At 47.3% G+C, this 15,095-nt stretch overlaps 6 non-coding genes across 6 annotated transcripts; all 6 read left to right on the top strand.

The window, feature by feature from the left end:
• Positions 1 to 4,544: 4,544 nt before the first annotated feature.
• Positions 4,545 to 4,617, top strand: TRNAK-UUU (transfer RNA lysine (anticodon UUU)). The gene has a single exon. It is a non-coding gene; the product is annotated as a tRNA-Lys (tRNA).
• Positions 4,618 to 5,572: 955 nt separating this feature from the next.
• Positions 5,573 to 5,645, top strand: TRNAK-UUU (transfer RNA lysine (anticodon UUU)). The gene has a single exon. It is a non-coding gene; the product is annotated as a tRNA-Lys (tRNA).
• A 1,838-nt stretch (positions 5,646 to 7,483) lies between these two features.
• TRNAK-UUU (transfer RNA lysine (anticodon UUU)) lies at positions 7,484 to 7,556 on the top strand. Its single transcript has one exon. It is a non-coding gene; the product is annotated as a tRNA-Lys (tRNA).
• Positions 7,557 to 8,658: 1,102 nt separating this feature from the next.
• TRNAK-UUU (transfer RNA lysine (anticodon UUU)) lies at positions 8,659 to 8,731 on the top strand. The gene has a single exon. It is a non-coding gene; the product is annotated as a tRNA-Lys (tRNA).
• Positions 8,732 to 9,392: 661 nt separating this feature from the next.
• Positions 9,393 to 9,465, top strand: TRNAK-UUU (transfer RNA lysine (anticodon UUU)). Its single transcript has one exon. It is a non-coding gene; the product is annotated as a tRNA-Lys (tRNA).
• A 3,893-nt stretch (positions 9,466 to 13,358) lies between these two features.
• Positions 13,359 to 13,431, top strand: TRNAK-UUU (transfer RNA lysine (anticodon UUU)). The gene has a single exon. It is a non-coding gene; the product is annotated as a tRNA-Lys (tRNA).
• Positions 13,432 to 15,095: the final 1,664 nt, after the last annotated feature.

The following is a 15,095-nucleotide window of genomic DNA, read 5'->3' as shown; positions in this document are numbered from 1 at the left end:
GTCTCAGATGTAACGAAAAAAGTAAGAGTTTTTCCACAAATTCTGACGAACATTTAATTATTGGGCTTCCGTGGCGCAATGGTTAGCGCGTTCAGCTGTTAACCGAAAGATTGGTCGTTCGAGCCCACCCTAGAGAGGTGTTGTGGGGTCTCAGATATAGCGTGAAAAGTCATAACTTTTTCACAATACCTGACAACCATTTAATTTCTGAGCTTTCGTGGCTCAATGGTTAGCGCGTTCGGCTGTTAACCAATAGGTTGGTGGTTCGAACCCACCCGGGAGCGGTGTTGAGAGGCCTCAGATGTAACGAAAAAAAGTAAGAGTTTTTACACAAAACCTGACGAACATTTAATTTTTGGGCTTCCGTGGCGCAATGGTTAGCGCGTTCAGCTGTTAACCGAAAGGTTGGTGGTTCGAGACCACCCGGGAGAGGTGTTGTGGGGTCTCAGATGTAGCGTAAAAAGTCAAAACTTTTCCACAATACATGACAACCTTTTAATTTCTGAGCTTTCGTGACTCAATGTTTAGCGCGTTCGGCTGTTAACCAATAGGTTGGTGGTTCGAGCCCACCCGGGAGCGGTGTTGTGGGATCTCAAATGTAACGTACAAAGCCAAAGTTACCACAATACCTGACGATCATTTAATTTTTGGGCTTCCGTGGCGCAATAGTTAGCGCGCTCAGTTGTTATTCAAAAGGTTGGTGGTTCGAGCCCACCCGAGAGCAGTGTTGTGAGGTCTCAGATGTAACGAAAAAAGTAAGAGTTTTTCCACAATACCTGACGACCATTTAATTTCTGAGCTTTCGTGGCTCAATGGTTAGCGCGTTCGGCTGTTAAACAATAGGTTGGTGGTTCGAGCCCACCCGGGAGCGGTGTTGTGAGGTCTCAGATGTAACGAAAAAAAGTAAGAGTTTTTACACAAAACCTGACGAATATTTAATTTTTGGGCTTCCGTGGCGCAATGGTTAGCGCAATCAGCTGTTAACCGAAAGATTGGTCGTTCGAGCCCACCCTAGAGAGGTGTTGTGGGGTCTCAGATGTGGCGTGAAAAGTCATAAATTTTTCACAATACCTGACAACCATTTAATTTCTGAGCTTCCGTGGCTCAATGGTTAGCGCGTTCGGCTGTTAACCAATAGGTTGGTGGTTCGAGCCCGACCGGGAGAGGTTTTGTGGGGTCTCAAAGTCAAAACTTTTCCAGAAAACGTGACAACCATTTAATTTCTGGGCTTTCGTGGCTCAATGTTTAGCGCGTTCGGCTGTTAACCAATAGGTTGGTGGTTCGAGCCCACCCGGGAGCGGTGTTGTGGGATCTCAAATGTAACGTATAAAGCCAAAGTTTTTCCACAATACCTGACGACCATTTTATTTTTGGGCTTCCGTGGAGCAATGGTTAGCGCGTTCGGCTGTTAACCGAAAGGTTGGTGGTTCGAGCCCACCCAAGAGAGGTGTTGTGGGGTCTCAGATGTAGCGTAAAAAGTCAAAACTTTTCCACAATACGTGACAACCATTTAATTTCAGAGCTTCCGTGGCTCAATGGTTTGCGCGTTCGGCTGTTAACCAATAGGTTGGTGGTTCGAGACCACCCGGAAGCGGTTTTTTGGGCTTTCGTGGGGCAATGGTTAGCGCGCTCAGCTGTTATTCACAAGGTTGGTGGTTCGAGCCCACCCGAGAGCGGTGTTGTGAGGTCTCAGATGTAACGAAAAAAGTAAGAGTTTTTTCACAAATTCTGACGAACATTTAATTATTGGGCTTCCATGGCGCAATGGTTAGCGCGTTCAGCTGTTAACCGAAAGATTGGTCGTTCGAGCCCACCCTAGAGAGGTGTTGTGGGGTCTCAGATGTAGCGTGAAAAGTCAAACCTTTTCCACAAAACGTGACAACCATTTAATTTCTGAGCTTTCGTGGCTCAATGGTTAGCGCGTTCGGCTGTTAACCAATAGGTTGGTGGTTCGAACCCACCCGGGAGCGGTGTTGAGAGGCCTCAGATGTAACGAAAAAAAGTAAGAGTTTTTACACAAAACCTGACGAACATTTAATTTTTGGGCTTCCGTGGCGCAATGGTTAGCGCGTTCAGCTGTTAACCGAAAGGTTGGTGGTTCGAGACCACCCGGGAGAGGTGTTGTGGGGTCTCAGATGTAGCGTAAAAAGTCAAAACTTTTCCACAATACATGACAACCTTTTAATTTCTGAGCTTTCGTGACTCAATGTTTAGCGCGTTCGGCTGTTAACCAATAGGTTGGTGGTTCGAGCCCACCCGGGAGCGGTGTTGTGGGATCTCAAATGTAACGTACAAAGCCAAAGTTACCACAATACCTGACGATCATTTAATTTTTGGGCTTCCGTGGCGCAATAGTTAGCGCGCTCAGTTGTTATTCAAAAGGTTGGTGGTTCGAGCCCACCCGAGAGCAGTGTTGTGAGGTCTCAGATGTAACGAAAAAAGTAAGAGTTTTTCCACAATACCTGACGACCATTTAATTTCTGAGCTTTCGTGGCTCAATGGTTAGCGCGTTCGGCTGTTAAACAATAGGTTGGTGGTTCGAGCCCACTCGGGAGCGGTGTTGTGAGGTCTCAGATGTAACGAAAAAAAGTAAGAGTTTTTACACAAAACCTGACGAATATTTAATTTTTGGGCTTCCGTGGCGCAATGGTTAGCGCGTTCAGCTGTTAACCGAAAGGTTGGTGGTTCGAGACCACCCGGGAGAGGTGTTGTGGGGTCTCAGATGTAGCGTAAAAAGTCAAAACTTTTCCACAATACGTGACAACCATTTAATTTCTGAGCTTCCGTGGCTCAATGGTTTGCGCGTTCGGCTGTTAACCAATAGGTTGGTGGTTCGAGACCACCCGGAAGCGGTGTTGTGGGGTCTCAAATGTAACGTAAAAAGCGAAAGTTTTTCCACAATACCTGACGACCATTCAATTTTTGGGCTTCCGTGGCGCAATGGTTAGCGCGTTCGGCTGTTAATCGAAAGGTTGGTGGTTCGAGCCCATCCGGGAGCGGTGTTGTGAGGTCTCAGATGTGACGTAAAAAGCCAAAGTTTTTCCACATTACCTGCCGACCATTTAATTTTTGGGCTTCCGTGGCGCAATGGTTAGCACGTTCGGCTGTTAACCGAAAGGTTGGTGGTTCGAGCCCACCCAAGAGAGGTGTTGTGGGGTCTCAGATGTAGCGTAAAAAGTCAAAACGTTTCCACAATACGTGACAACCATTTATTTTCTGAGCTTTCGTGGCTCAATGTTTAGCGCTTTCGCCTGTTAACCAATAGGTTGGTGGTTCGAGCCCACCCGGGAGCGGTGTTGTGGGATTTCTAATGTGACGTATAAAGCCAAAGTTTTTCCACAATACCGGACGACCATTTAATTTTTGGGCTTCCGTGGCGCAATGGTTAGCGCTTTCGGTTGTTAATCGAAAGGTTGGTGGTTCGAGCCCACCCGGGAGCGGTGTTGTGAGGTCTCAGATGTAACGAAAAAAAGTAAGAGTTTTTACACAAAACCTGACGAATATTTAATTTTTGGGCTTCCGTGGCGCAATGGTTAGCGCGTTCAGCTGTTAACCGAAAGGTTGGTGGTTCGAGACCACCCGGGAGAGGTGTTGTGGGGTCTCAGATGTAGCGTAAAAAGTCAAAAATTTTCCACAATACGTGACAACCATTTAATTTCTGAGCTTCCGTGGCTCAATGGTTTGCGCGTTCGGCTGTTAACCAATAGGTTGGTGGTTCGAGACCACCCGGAAGCGGTGTTGTGGGGTCTCAAATGTAACGTAAAAAGCGAAAGTTTTTCCACAATACCTGACGACCATTCAATTTTTGGGCTTCCGTGGCGCAATGGTTAGCGCGTTCGGCTGTTAATCGAAAGGTTGGTGGTTCGAGCCCATCCGGGAGCGGTGTTGTGAGGTCTCAGATGTGACGTAAAAAGCCAAAGTTTTTCCACATTACCTGCCGACCATTTAATTTTTGGGCTTCCGTGGCGCAATGGTTAGCACGTTCGGCTGTTAACCGAAAGGTTGGTGGTTCGAGCCCACCCAAGAGAGGTGTTGTGGGCTCTCAGATGTAGCGTAAAAAGTCAAAACTTTTCCACAATACGTGACAACCATTTATTTTCTGAGCTTTCGTGGCTCAATGTTTAGCGCTTTCGCCTGTTAACCAATAGGTTGGTGGTTCGAGCCCACCCGGGAGCGGTGTTGTGGGATTTCTAATGTAACGTATAAAGCCAAAGTTTTTCCACAATACCGGACGACCATTTAATTTTTGGGCTTCCGTGGCGCAATGGTTAGCGCTTTCGGTTGTTAATCGAAAGGTTGGTGGTTCGAGCCCATCCGGGAGCGGTGTTGTGGGGTCTCAGATGTAGCGTAAAAAGTCAAAACTTTTCCACAATACGTGACAACCATTTAATTTCTGAGCTTCCGTGGCTCAATGGTTTGCGCGTTCGGCTGTTAACCAATAGGTTGGTGGTTCGAGACCACCCAAAAGCGGTGTTGTGGGGTCTCAAATGTAACGTAAAAAGCGAAAGTTTTTCCACAATACCTGACGACCATTTAATTTTTGGGCTTCCGTGGCGCAATGGTTAGCGCGTTCGGCTTTTAATCGAAAGGTTGGTGGTTCGAGCCCATCCGGGAGCAGTGTTGTGAGGTCTCAGATGTGACGTAAAAAGCCAAAGTTTTTCCACATTACCTGCCGACCATTTAATTTTTGGGCTTCCGTGGCGCAATGGTTAGCACGTTCGGCTGTTAACCGAAAGGTTGGTGGTTCGAGCCCACCCAATAGAGGTGTTGTGGGGCCTCAGATGTAGCGTAAAAAGTCAAAATTTTCCACAATACGTGACAACCATTCAATTTCTGAGCTTTCGTAGCTCAATGTTTAGCGCGTTCGCCTGTTAACCAATAGGTTGGTGGTTCGAGCCCACTCGGGAGCGGTGTTGTGGGATCTCAAATGTAACATATAAATCCAAAGTTTTTCCACAATACGTGACGACCATTTAATTTTTGGGCTTCCGTGGCGCAATGGTTAGCACGTTCGGCTGTTAACCGAAAGGTTGGTGGTTCGAGCCCTAACAAGAGAAGTGTTGTGGGGTCTCAGATGTAGCGTATAAAGTCAAAACTTTTCCACAATACGTGACAACCGTTTAATTTCTGAGCTTTCGTGGCTCAATGTTTAGCGCGTTCGGCTGTTAACCAATAGGTTGGTGGTTCGAGCCCACCCGGGAGCGGTGTTGTGGGATCTCAAATGTAACGTACAAAGGCAAAGTTTTTCCACAATACCTGACGACCATTTAATTTTTGGGCTTCCGTGGGGCAATGGTTAGCGCGCTCAGCTGTTATTCACAAGGTTGGTGGTTCGAGCCCACCCGAGAGCGGTGTTGTGAGGTCTCAGTTGTAACGAAAAAAGTAAGAGTTTTTCCACAATACCTGACGACCATTTAATTTTTGGGCTTCCGTGGCGCAATGGTTTGCGCGTTCAGCTGTTAAGCGAAAGGTTGGTGGTTCGAAACCACCCGGGAGAGGGGTTATGAGGTCTCAGATGTAACGAAAAAAGTAAGAGTTTTTCCACAATACCTGACGACCATTTAATTTTTGGGCTTCCGTGGCGCAATGGTTAGCGCGTTCGGCTTTTAATCGAAAGGTTGGTGGTTCGAGCCCATCCGGGAGCAGTGTTGTGAGGTCTCAGATGTGACGTAAAAAGCCAAAGTTTTTCCACATTACCTGCCGACCATTGAATTTTTGGGCTTCCGTGGCGCAATGGTTAGCACGTTCGGCTGTTAACCGAAAGGTTGGTGGTTCGAGCCCACCCAATAGAGGTGTTGTGGGGCCTCAGATGTAGCGTAAAAAGTCAAAATTTTCCACAATACGTGACAACCATTCAATTTCTGAGCTTTCGTAGCTCAATGTTTAGCGCGTTCGGCTGTTAACCAATAGGTTGGTGGTTCGAGCCCACCCGGGAGCGGTGTTGTGGGATCTCAAATGTAACGTACAAAGGCAAAGTTTTTCCACAATACCTGACGACCATTTAATTTTTGGGCTTCCGTGGGGCAATGGTTAGCGCGCTCAGCTGTTATTCACAAGGTTGGTGGTTCGAGCCCACCCGAGAGCGGTGTTGTGAGGTCTCAGATGTAACGAAAAAAATAAGAGTTTTTCCACAATACCTGACGACCATTTAATTTTTGGGCTTCCGTGGCGCAATGGTTAGCGCGTTCAGCTGTTAAGCGAAAGGTTGGTGGTTCGAGACCACCCGAAGGAGGGGTTGTGAGGTGTCAGATGTAACGAAAAAAGTAAGAGTTTTTCCACAATACCTGACGACCATTTAATTTTTGGGCTTCCGTGGCGCAATGGTTAGCGCGGTCAGCTGTTAACCGAAAGATTGGTCGTTCGAGCCCACCCTAAAGAGGTGTTGTGGGGTCTCAGATGTAACGAAAAAAAGTAAGAGTTTTTACACAAAACCTGACGAATATTTAATTTTTGGGCTTCCGTGGCGCAATGGTTAGCGCGTTCAGCTGTTAACCGAAAGGTTGGTGGTTCGAGACCACCCGGGAGAGGTGTTGTGGGGTCTCAGATGTAGCGTAAAAAGTCAAAACTTTTCCACAATACGTGACAACCATTTAATTTCTGAGCTTCCGTGGCTCAATGGTTTGCGCGTTCGGCTGTTAACCAATAGGTTGGTGGTTCGAGACCACCCGGAAGCGGTGTTGTGGGGTCTCAAATGTAACGTAAAAAGCGAAAGTTTTTCCACAATACCTGACGACCATTCAATTTTTGGGCTTCCGTGGCGCAATGGTTAGCGCGTTCGGCTGTTAATCGAAAGGTTGGTGGTTCGAGCCCATCCGGGAGCGGTGTTGTGAGGTCTCAGATGTGACGTAAAAAGCCAAAGTTTTTCCACATTACCTGCCGACCATTTAATTTTTGGGCTTCCGTGGCGCAATGGTTAGCACGTTCGGCTGTTAACCGAAAGGTTGGTGGTTCGAGCCCACCCAAGAGAGGTGTTGTGGGGTCTCAGATGTAGCGTAAAAAGTCAAAACTTTTCCACAATACGTGACAACCATTTATTTTCTGAGCTTTCGTGGCTCAATGTTTAGCGCTTTCGCCTGTTAACCAATAGGTTGGTGGTTCGAGCCCACCCGGGAGCGGTGTTGTGGGATTTCTAATGTAACGTATAAAGCCAAAGTTTTTCCACAATACCGGACGACCATTTAATTTTTGGGCTTCCGTGGCGCAATGGTTAGCGCTTTCGGTTGTTAATCGAAAGGTTGGTGGTTCGAGCCCATCCGGGAGCGGTGTTGTGGGGTCTCAGATGTAGCGTAAAAAGTCAAAACTTTTCCACAATACGTGACAACCATTTAATTTCTGAGCTTCCGTGGCTCAATGGTTTGCGCGTTCGGCTGTTAACCAATAGGTTGGTGGTTCGAGACCACCCAAAAGCGGTGTTGTGGGGTCTCAAATGTAACGTAAAAAGCGAAAGTTTTTCCACAATACCTGACGACCATTTAATTTTTGGGCTTCCGTGGCGCAATGGTTAGCGCGTTCGGCTTTTAATCGAAAGGTTGGTGGTTCGAGCCCATCCGGGAGCAGTGTTGTGAGGTCTCAGATGTGACGTAAAAAGCCAAAGTTTTTCCACATTACCTGCCGACCATTTAATTTTTGGGCTTCCGTGGCGCAATGGTTAGCACGTTCGGCTGTTAACCGAAAGGTTGGTGGTTCGAGCCCACCCAATAGAGGTGTTGTGGGGCCTCAGATGTAGCGTAAAAAGTCAAAATTTTCCACAATACGTGACAACCATTCAATTTCTGAGCTTCCGTGGCTCAATGGTTTGCGCGTTCGGCTGTTAACCAATAGGTTGGTGGTTCGAGACCACCCGGAAGCGGTGTTGTGGGGTCTCAAATGTAACGCAAAAAGCGAAAGTTTTTCCACAATACCTGACGACCATTCAATTTTTGGGCTTCCGTGGCGCAATGGTTAGCGCGTTCGGCTGTTAATCGAAAGGTTGGTGGTTCGAGCCCATCCGGGAGCGGTGTTGTGAGGTCTCAGATGTGACGTAAAAAGCCAAAGTTTTTCCACATTACCTGCCGACCATTTAATTTTTGGGCTTCCGTGGCGCAATGGTTAGCACGTTCGGCTGTTAACCGAAAGGTTGGTGGTTCGAGCCCACCCAAGAGAGGTGTTGTGGGGTCTCAGATGTAGCGTAAAAAGTCAAAACTTTTCCACAATACGTGACAACCATTTATTTTCTGAGCTTTCGTGGCTCAATGTTTAGCGCTTTCGCCTGTTAACCAATAGGTTGGTGGTTCGAGCCCACCCGGGAGCGGTGTTGTGGGATTTCTAATGTAACGTATAAAGCCAAAGTTTTTCCACAATACCGGACGACCATTTAATTTTTGGGCTTCCGTGGCGCAATGGTTAGCGCTTTCGGTTGTTAATCGAAAGGTTGGTGGTTCGAGCCCATCCGGGAGCGGTGTTGTGGGGTCTCAGATGTAGCGTAAAAAGTCAAAACTTTTCCACAATACGTGACAACCATTTAATTTCTGAGCTTCCGTGGCTCAATGGTTTGCGCGTTCGGCTGTTAACCAATAGGTTGGTGGTTCGAGACCACCCAAAAGCGGTGTTGTGGGGTCTCAAATGTAACGTAAAAAGCGAAAGTTTTTCCACAATACCTGACGACCATTTAATTTTTGGGCTTCCGTGGCGCAATGGTTAGCGCGTTCGGCTTTTAATCGAAAGGTTGGTGGTTCGAGCCCATCCGGGAGCAGTGTTGTGAGGTCTCAGATGTGACGTAAAAAGCCAAAGTTTTTCCACATTACCTGCCGACCATTTAATTTTTGGGCTTCCGTGGCGCAATGGTTAGCACGTTCGGCTGTTAACCGAAAGGTTGGTGGTTCGAGCCCACCCAATAGAGGTGTTGTGTGGCCTCAGATGTAGCGTAAAAAGTCAAAATTTTCCACAATACGTGACAACCATTCAATTTCTGAGCTTTCGTAGCTCAATGTTTAGCGCGTTCGCCTGTTAACCAATAGGTTGGTGGTTCGAGCCCACTCGGGAGCGGTGTTGTGGGATCTCAAATGTAACATATAAATCCAAAGTTTTTCCACAATACGTGACGACCATTTAATTTTTGGGCTTCCGTGGCGCAATGGTTAGCACGTTCGGCTGTTAACCGAAAGGTTGGTGGTTCGAGCCCTAACAAGAGAAGTGTTGTGGGGTCTCAGATGTAGCGTATAAAGTCAAAACTTTTCCACAATACGTGACAACCGTTTAATTTCTGAGCTTTCGTGGCTCAATGTTTAGCGCGTTCGGCTGTTAACCAATAGGTTGGTGGTTCGAGCCCACCCTGGAGCGGTGTTGTGGGATCTCAAATGTAACGTACAAAGGCAAAGTTTTTCCACAATACCTGACGACCATTTAATTTTTGGGCTTCCGTGGCGCAATGGTTAGCGCGTTCGGCTTTTAATCGAAAGGTTGGTGGTTCGAGCCCATCCGGGAGCAGTGTTGTGAGGTCTCAGATGTGACGTAAAAAGCCAAAGTTTTTCCACATTACCTGCCGACCATTTAATTTTTGGGCTTCCGTGGCGCAATGGTTAGCACGTTCGGCTGTTAACCGAAAGGTTGGTGGTTCGAGCCCACCCAATAGAGGTGTTGTGGGGCCTCAGATGTAGCGTAAAAAGTCAAAATTTTCCACAATACGTGACAACCATTCAATTTCTGAGCTTTCGTAGCTCAATGTTTAGCGCGTTCGGCTGTTAACCAATAGGTTGGTGGTTCGAGCCCACCCGGGAGCGGTGTTGTGGGATCTCAAATGTAACGTACAAAGGCAAAGTTTTTCCACAATACCTGACGACCATTTAATTTTTGGGCTTCCGTGGGGCAATGGTTAGCGCGCTCAGCTGTTATTCACAAGGTTGGTGGTTCGAGCCCACCCGAGAGCGGTGTTGTGAGGTCTCAGATGTAACGAAAAAAATAAGAGTTTTTCCACAATACCTGACGACCATTTAATTTTTGGGCTTCCGTGGCGCAATGGTTAGGGCGTTCAGCTGTTAAGCGAAAGGTTGGTGGTTCGAGACCACCCGAAGGAGGGGTTGTGAGGTGTCAGATGTAACGAAAAAAGTAAGAGTTTTTCCACAATACCTGACGACCATTTAATTTTTGGGCTTCCGTGGCGCAATGGTTAGCGCGGTCAGCTGTTAACCGAAAGATTGGTCGTTCGAGCCCACCCTAAAGAGGTGTTGTGGGGTCTCAGATGTAGCGTAAAATGTCAAAACTTTTCCACAATACGTGACAACCATTTAATTTCTGAGCTTTCGTGGCTCAATGTTTAGCGCGTTCGCCTGTTAACCAATAGGTTGGTGGTTCGAGCCCACTCGGGAGCGGTGTTGTGGGATCTCAAATGTAACATATAAATCCAAAGTTTTTCCACAATACGTGACGACCATTTAATTTTTGGGCCTCCGTGGCGCAATGGTTAGCACGTTCGGCTGTTAACCGAAAGGTTGGTGGCTCGAGCCCTAACAAGAGAGGTGTTGTGGGGTCTCAGATGTAGCGTATAAAGTCAAAACTTTTCCACAATACGTGACAACCATTTAATTTCTGAGCTTTCGTGGCTCAATGTTTAGCGCGTTCGGCTGTTAACCAATAGGTTGGTGGTTCGAGCCCACCCGGGAGCGGTGTTGTGGGAACTCAAATGTAACGTACAAAGGCAAAGTTTTTCCACAATACCTGACGAACATTTAATTTTTGGGCTTCCGTGGGGCAATGGTTAGCGCGCTCAGCTGTTATTCACAAGGTTGGTGGTTCGAGCCCACCCGAGAGCGGTGTTGTGAGGTCTCAGATGTAACGAAAAAAGTAAGAGTTTTTCCACAATACCTGACGACCATTTAATTTTTGGGCTTCCGTGGCGCAATGGTTAGCGCGTTCAGCTGTTAAGCGAAAGGTTGGTGGTTCGCGACCACCCGGGAGACGGGTTGTGAGGTCTCAGATGTAACGAAAAAAGTAAGAGTTTTTCCACAATACCTGACGACCATTTAATTTTTGGGCTTCCGTGGCGCAATGGTTAGCGCGGTCAGCTGTTAACCGAAAGATTGGTCGTTCGAGCCCACCCTAAAGAGGTGTTGTGGGGTCTCAGATGTAGCGTAAAATGTCAAAACGTTTCCACAATACGTGACAACCATTTAATTTCTGAGCTTTCGTGGCTCAATGTTTAGCGCGTTCGCCTGTTAACCAATAGGTTGGTGGTTCGAGCCCACTCGGGAGCGGTGTTGTGGGATCTCAAATGTAACATATAAATCCAAAGTTTTTCCACAATACGTGACGACCATTTAATTTTTGGGCCTCCGTGGCGCAATGGTTAGCACGTTCGGCTGTTAACCGAAAGGTTGGTGGCTCGAGCCCTAACAAGAGAGGTGTTGTGGGGTCTGAGATGTAGCGTATAAAGTCAAAACTTTTCCACAATACGTGACAACCATTTAATTTCTGAGCTTTCGTGGCTCAATGTTTAGCGCGTTCGGCTGTTAACCAATAGGTTGGTGGTTCGAGCCCACCCGGGAGCGGTGTTGTGGGAACTCAAATGTAACGTACAAAGGCAAAGTTTTTCCACAATACCTGACGAACATTTAATTTTTGGGCTTCCGTGGCGCAATGGTTAGCGCGTTCGGCTGTTAATCGAAAGGTTGGTGGTTCGAGCCCATCCGGGAGCGGTGTTGTGAGGTCTCAGATGTGACGTAAAAAGCCAAAGTTTTTCCACATTACCTGCCGACCATTTAATTTTTGGGCTTCCGTGGCGCAATGGTTAGCACGTTCAGCTGTTAACCGAAAGGTTGGTGGTTCGAGCCCACCCAAGAGAGGTGTTGTGGGGTCTCAGATGTAGCGTAAAAAGTCAAAACTTTTCCACAATACGTGACAACCATTTATTTTCTGAGCTTTCGTGGCTCAATGTTTAGCGCTTTCGCCTGTTAACCAATAGGTTGGTGGTTCGAGCCCACCCGGGAGCGGTGTTGTGGGATTTCTAATGTAACGTATAAAGCCAAAGTTTTTCCACAATACCGGACGACCATTTAATTTTTGGGCTTCCGTGGCGCAATGGTTAGCGCTTTCGGTTGTTAATCGAAAGGTTGGTGGTTCGAGCCCATCCGGGAGCGGTGTTGTGGGGTCTCAGATGTAGCGTAAAAAGTCAAAACTTTTCCACAATACGTGACAACCATTTAATTTCTGAGCTTCCGTGGCTCAATGGTTTGCGCGTTCGGCTGTTAACCAATAGGTTGGTGGTTCGAGACCACCCAAAAGCGGTGTTGTGGGGTCTCAAATGTAACGTAAAAAGCGAAAGTTTTTCCACAATACCTGACGACCATTTAATTTTTGGGCTTCCGTGCGCAATGGTTAGCGCGTTCGGCTTTTAATCGAAAGGTTGGTGGTTCGAGCCCATCCGGGAGCAGTGTTGTGAGGTCTCAGATGTGACGTAAAAAGCCAAAGTTTTTCCACATTACCTGCCGACCATTTAATTTTTGGGCTTCCGTGGCGCAATGGTTAGCACGTTCGGCTGTTAACCGAAAGGTTGGTGGTTCGAGCCCACCCAATAGAGGTGTTGTGGGGCCTCAGATGTAGCGTAAAAAGTCAAAATTTTCCACAATACGTGACAACCATTCAATTTCTGAGCTTTCGTAGCTCAATGTTTAGCGCGTTCGCCTGTTAACCAATAGGTTGGTGGTTCGAGCCCACTCGGGAGCGGTGTTGTGGGATCTCAAATGTAACATATAAATCCAAAGTTTTTCCACAATACGTGACGACCATTTAATTTTTGGGCTTCCGTGGCGCAATGGTTAGCACGTTCGGCTGTTAACCGAAAGGTTGGTGGTTCGAGCCCTAACAAGAGAAGTGTTGTGGGGTCTCAGATGTAGCGTATAAAGTCAAAACTTTTCCACAATACGTGACAACCGTTTAATTTCTGAGCTTTCGTGGCTCAATGTTTAGCGCGTTCGGCTGTTAACCAATAGGTTGGTGGTTCGAGCCCACCCGGGAGCGGTGTTGTGGGATCTCAAATGTAACGTACAAAGGCAAAGTTTTTCCACAATACCTGACGACCATTTAATTTTTGGGCTTCCGTGGGGCAATGGTTAGCGCGCTCAGCTGTTATTCACAAGGTTGGTGGTTCGAGCCCACCCGAGAGCGGTGTTGTGAGGTCTCAGTTGTAACGAAAAAAGTAAGAGTTTTTCCACAATAGCTGACGACCATTTAATTTTTGGGCTTCCGTGGCGCAATGGTTAGCGCGTTCAGCTGTTAAGCGAAAGGTTGGTGGTTCGAAACCACCCGGGAGAGGGGTTATGAGGTCTCAGATGTAACGAAAAAAGTAAGAGTTTTTCCACAATACCTGACGACCATTTAATTTTTGGGCTTCCGTGGCGCAATGGTTAGCGCGTTCGGCTTTTAATCGAAAGGTTGGTGGTTCGAGCCCATCCGGGAGCAGTGTTGTGAGGTCTCAGATGTGACGTAAAAAGCCAAAGTTTTTCCACATTACCTGCCGACCATTTAATTTTTGGGCTTCCGTGGCGCAATGGTTAGCACGTTCGGCTGTTAACCGAAAGGTTGGTGGTTCGAGCCCACCCAATAGAGGTGTTGTGGGGCCTCAGATGTAGCGTAAAAAGTCAAAATTTTCCACAATACGTGACAACCATTCAATTTCTGAGCTTTCGTAGCTCAATGTTTAGCGCGTTCGGCTGTTAACCAATAGGTTGGTGGTTCGAGCCCACCCGGGAGCGGTGTTGTGGGATCTCAAATGTAACGTACAAAGGCAAAGTTTTTCCACAATACCTGACGACCATTTAATTTTTGGGCTTCCGTGGGGCAATGGTTAGCGCGCTCAGCTGTTATTCACAAGGTTGGTGGTTCGAGCCCACCCGAGAGCGGTGTTGTGAGGTCTCAGATGTAACGAAAAAAATAAGAGTTTTTCCACAATACCTGACGACCATTTAATTTTTGGGCTTCCGTGGCGCAATGGTTAGGGCGTTCAGCTGTTAAGCGAAAGGTTGGTGGTTCGAGACCACCCGAAGGAGGGGTTGTGAGGTGTCAGATGTAACGAAAAAAGTAAGAGTTTTTCCACAATACCTGACGACCATTTAATTTTTGGGCTTCCGTGGCGCAATGCTTAGCGCGGTCAGCTGTTAACCGAAAGATTGGTCGTTCGAGCCCACCCTAAAGAGGTGTTGTGGGGTCTCAGATGTAGCGTAAAATGTCAAAACTTTTCCACAATACGTGACAACCATTTAATTTCTGAGCTTTCGTGGCTCAATGTTTAGCGCGTTCGCCTGTTAACCAATAGGTTGGTGGTTCGAGCCCACTCGGGAGCGGTGTTGTGGGATCTCAAATGTAACATATAAATCCAAAGTTTTTCCACAATACGTGACGACCATTTAATTTTTGGGCCTCCGTGGCGCAATGGTTAGCACGTTCGGCTGTTAACCGAAAGGTTGGTGGCTCGAGCCCTAACAAGAGAGGTGTTGTGGGGTCTCAGATGTAGCGTATAAAGTCAAAACTTTTCCACAATACGTGACAACCATTTAATTTCTGAGCTTTCGTGGCTCAATGTTTAGCGCGTTCGGCTGTTAACCAATAGGTTGGTGGTTCGAGCCCACCCGGGAGCGGTGTTGTGGGAACTCAAATGTAACGTACAAAGGCAAAGTTTTTCCACAATACCTGACGAACATTTAATTTTTGGGCTTCCGTGGGGCAATGGTTAGCGCGCTCAGCTGTTATTCACAAGGTTGGTGGTTCGAGCCCACCCGAGAGCGGTGTTGTGAGGTCTCAGATGTAACGAAAAAAGTAAGAGTTTTTCCACAATACCTGACGACCATTTAATTTTTGGGCTTCCGTGGCGCAATGGTTAGCGCGTTCAGCTGTTAAGCGAAAGGTTGGTGGTTCGCGACCACCCGGGAGACGGGTTGTGAGGTCTCAGATGTAACGAAAAAAGTAAGAGTTTTTCCACAATACCTGACGACCATTTAATTTTTGGGCTTCCGTGGCGCAATGGTAAGCGCGGTCAGCTGTTAACCGAAAGATTGGTCGTTCGAGCCCACCCTAAAGAGGTGTTGTGGGGTCTCAGATGTAGCGTAAAATGTCAAAACTTTTCCACA

This window comes from Phalangium opilio, unplaced genomic scaffold (genome assembly GCF_054372755.1).
Source record: "Phalangium opilio isolate 3A_F unplaced genomic scaffold, DU_Popi_V2 ptg001421l_1, whole genome shotgun sequence".
In the NCBI taxonomy this organism is placed as follows: Eukaryota; Metazoa; Arthropoda; class Arachnida; order Opiliones; family Phalangiidae; genus Phalangium; species Phalangium opilio.
This window is presented reverse-complemented; position numbering and strand designations above follow the sequence as displayed.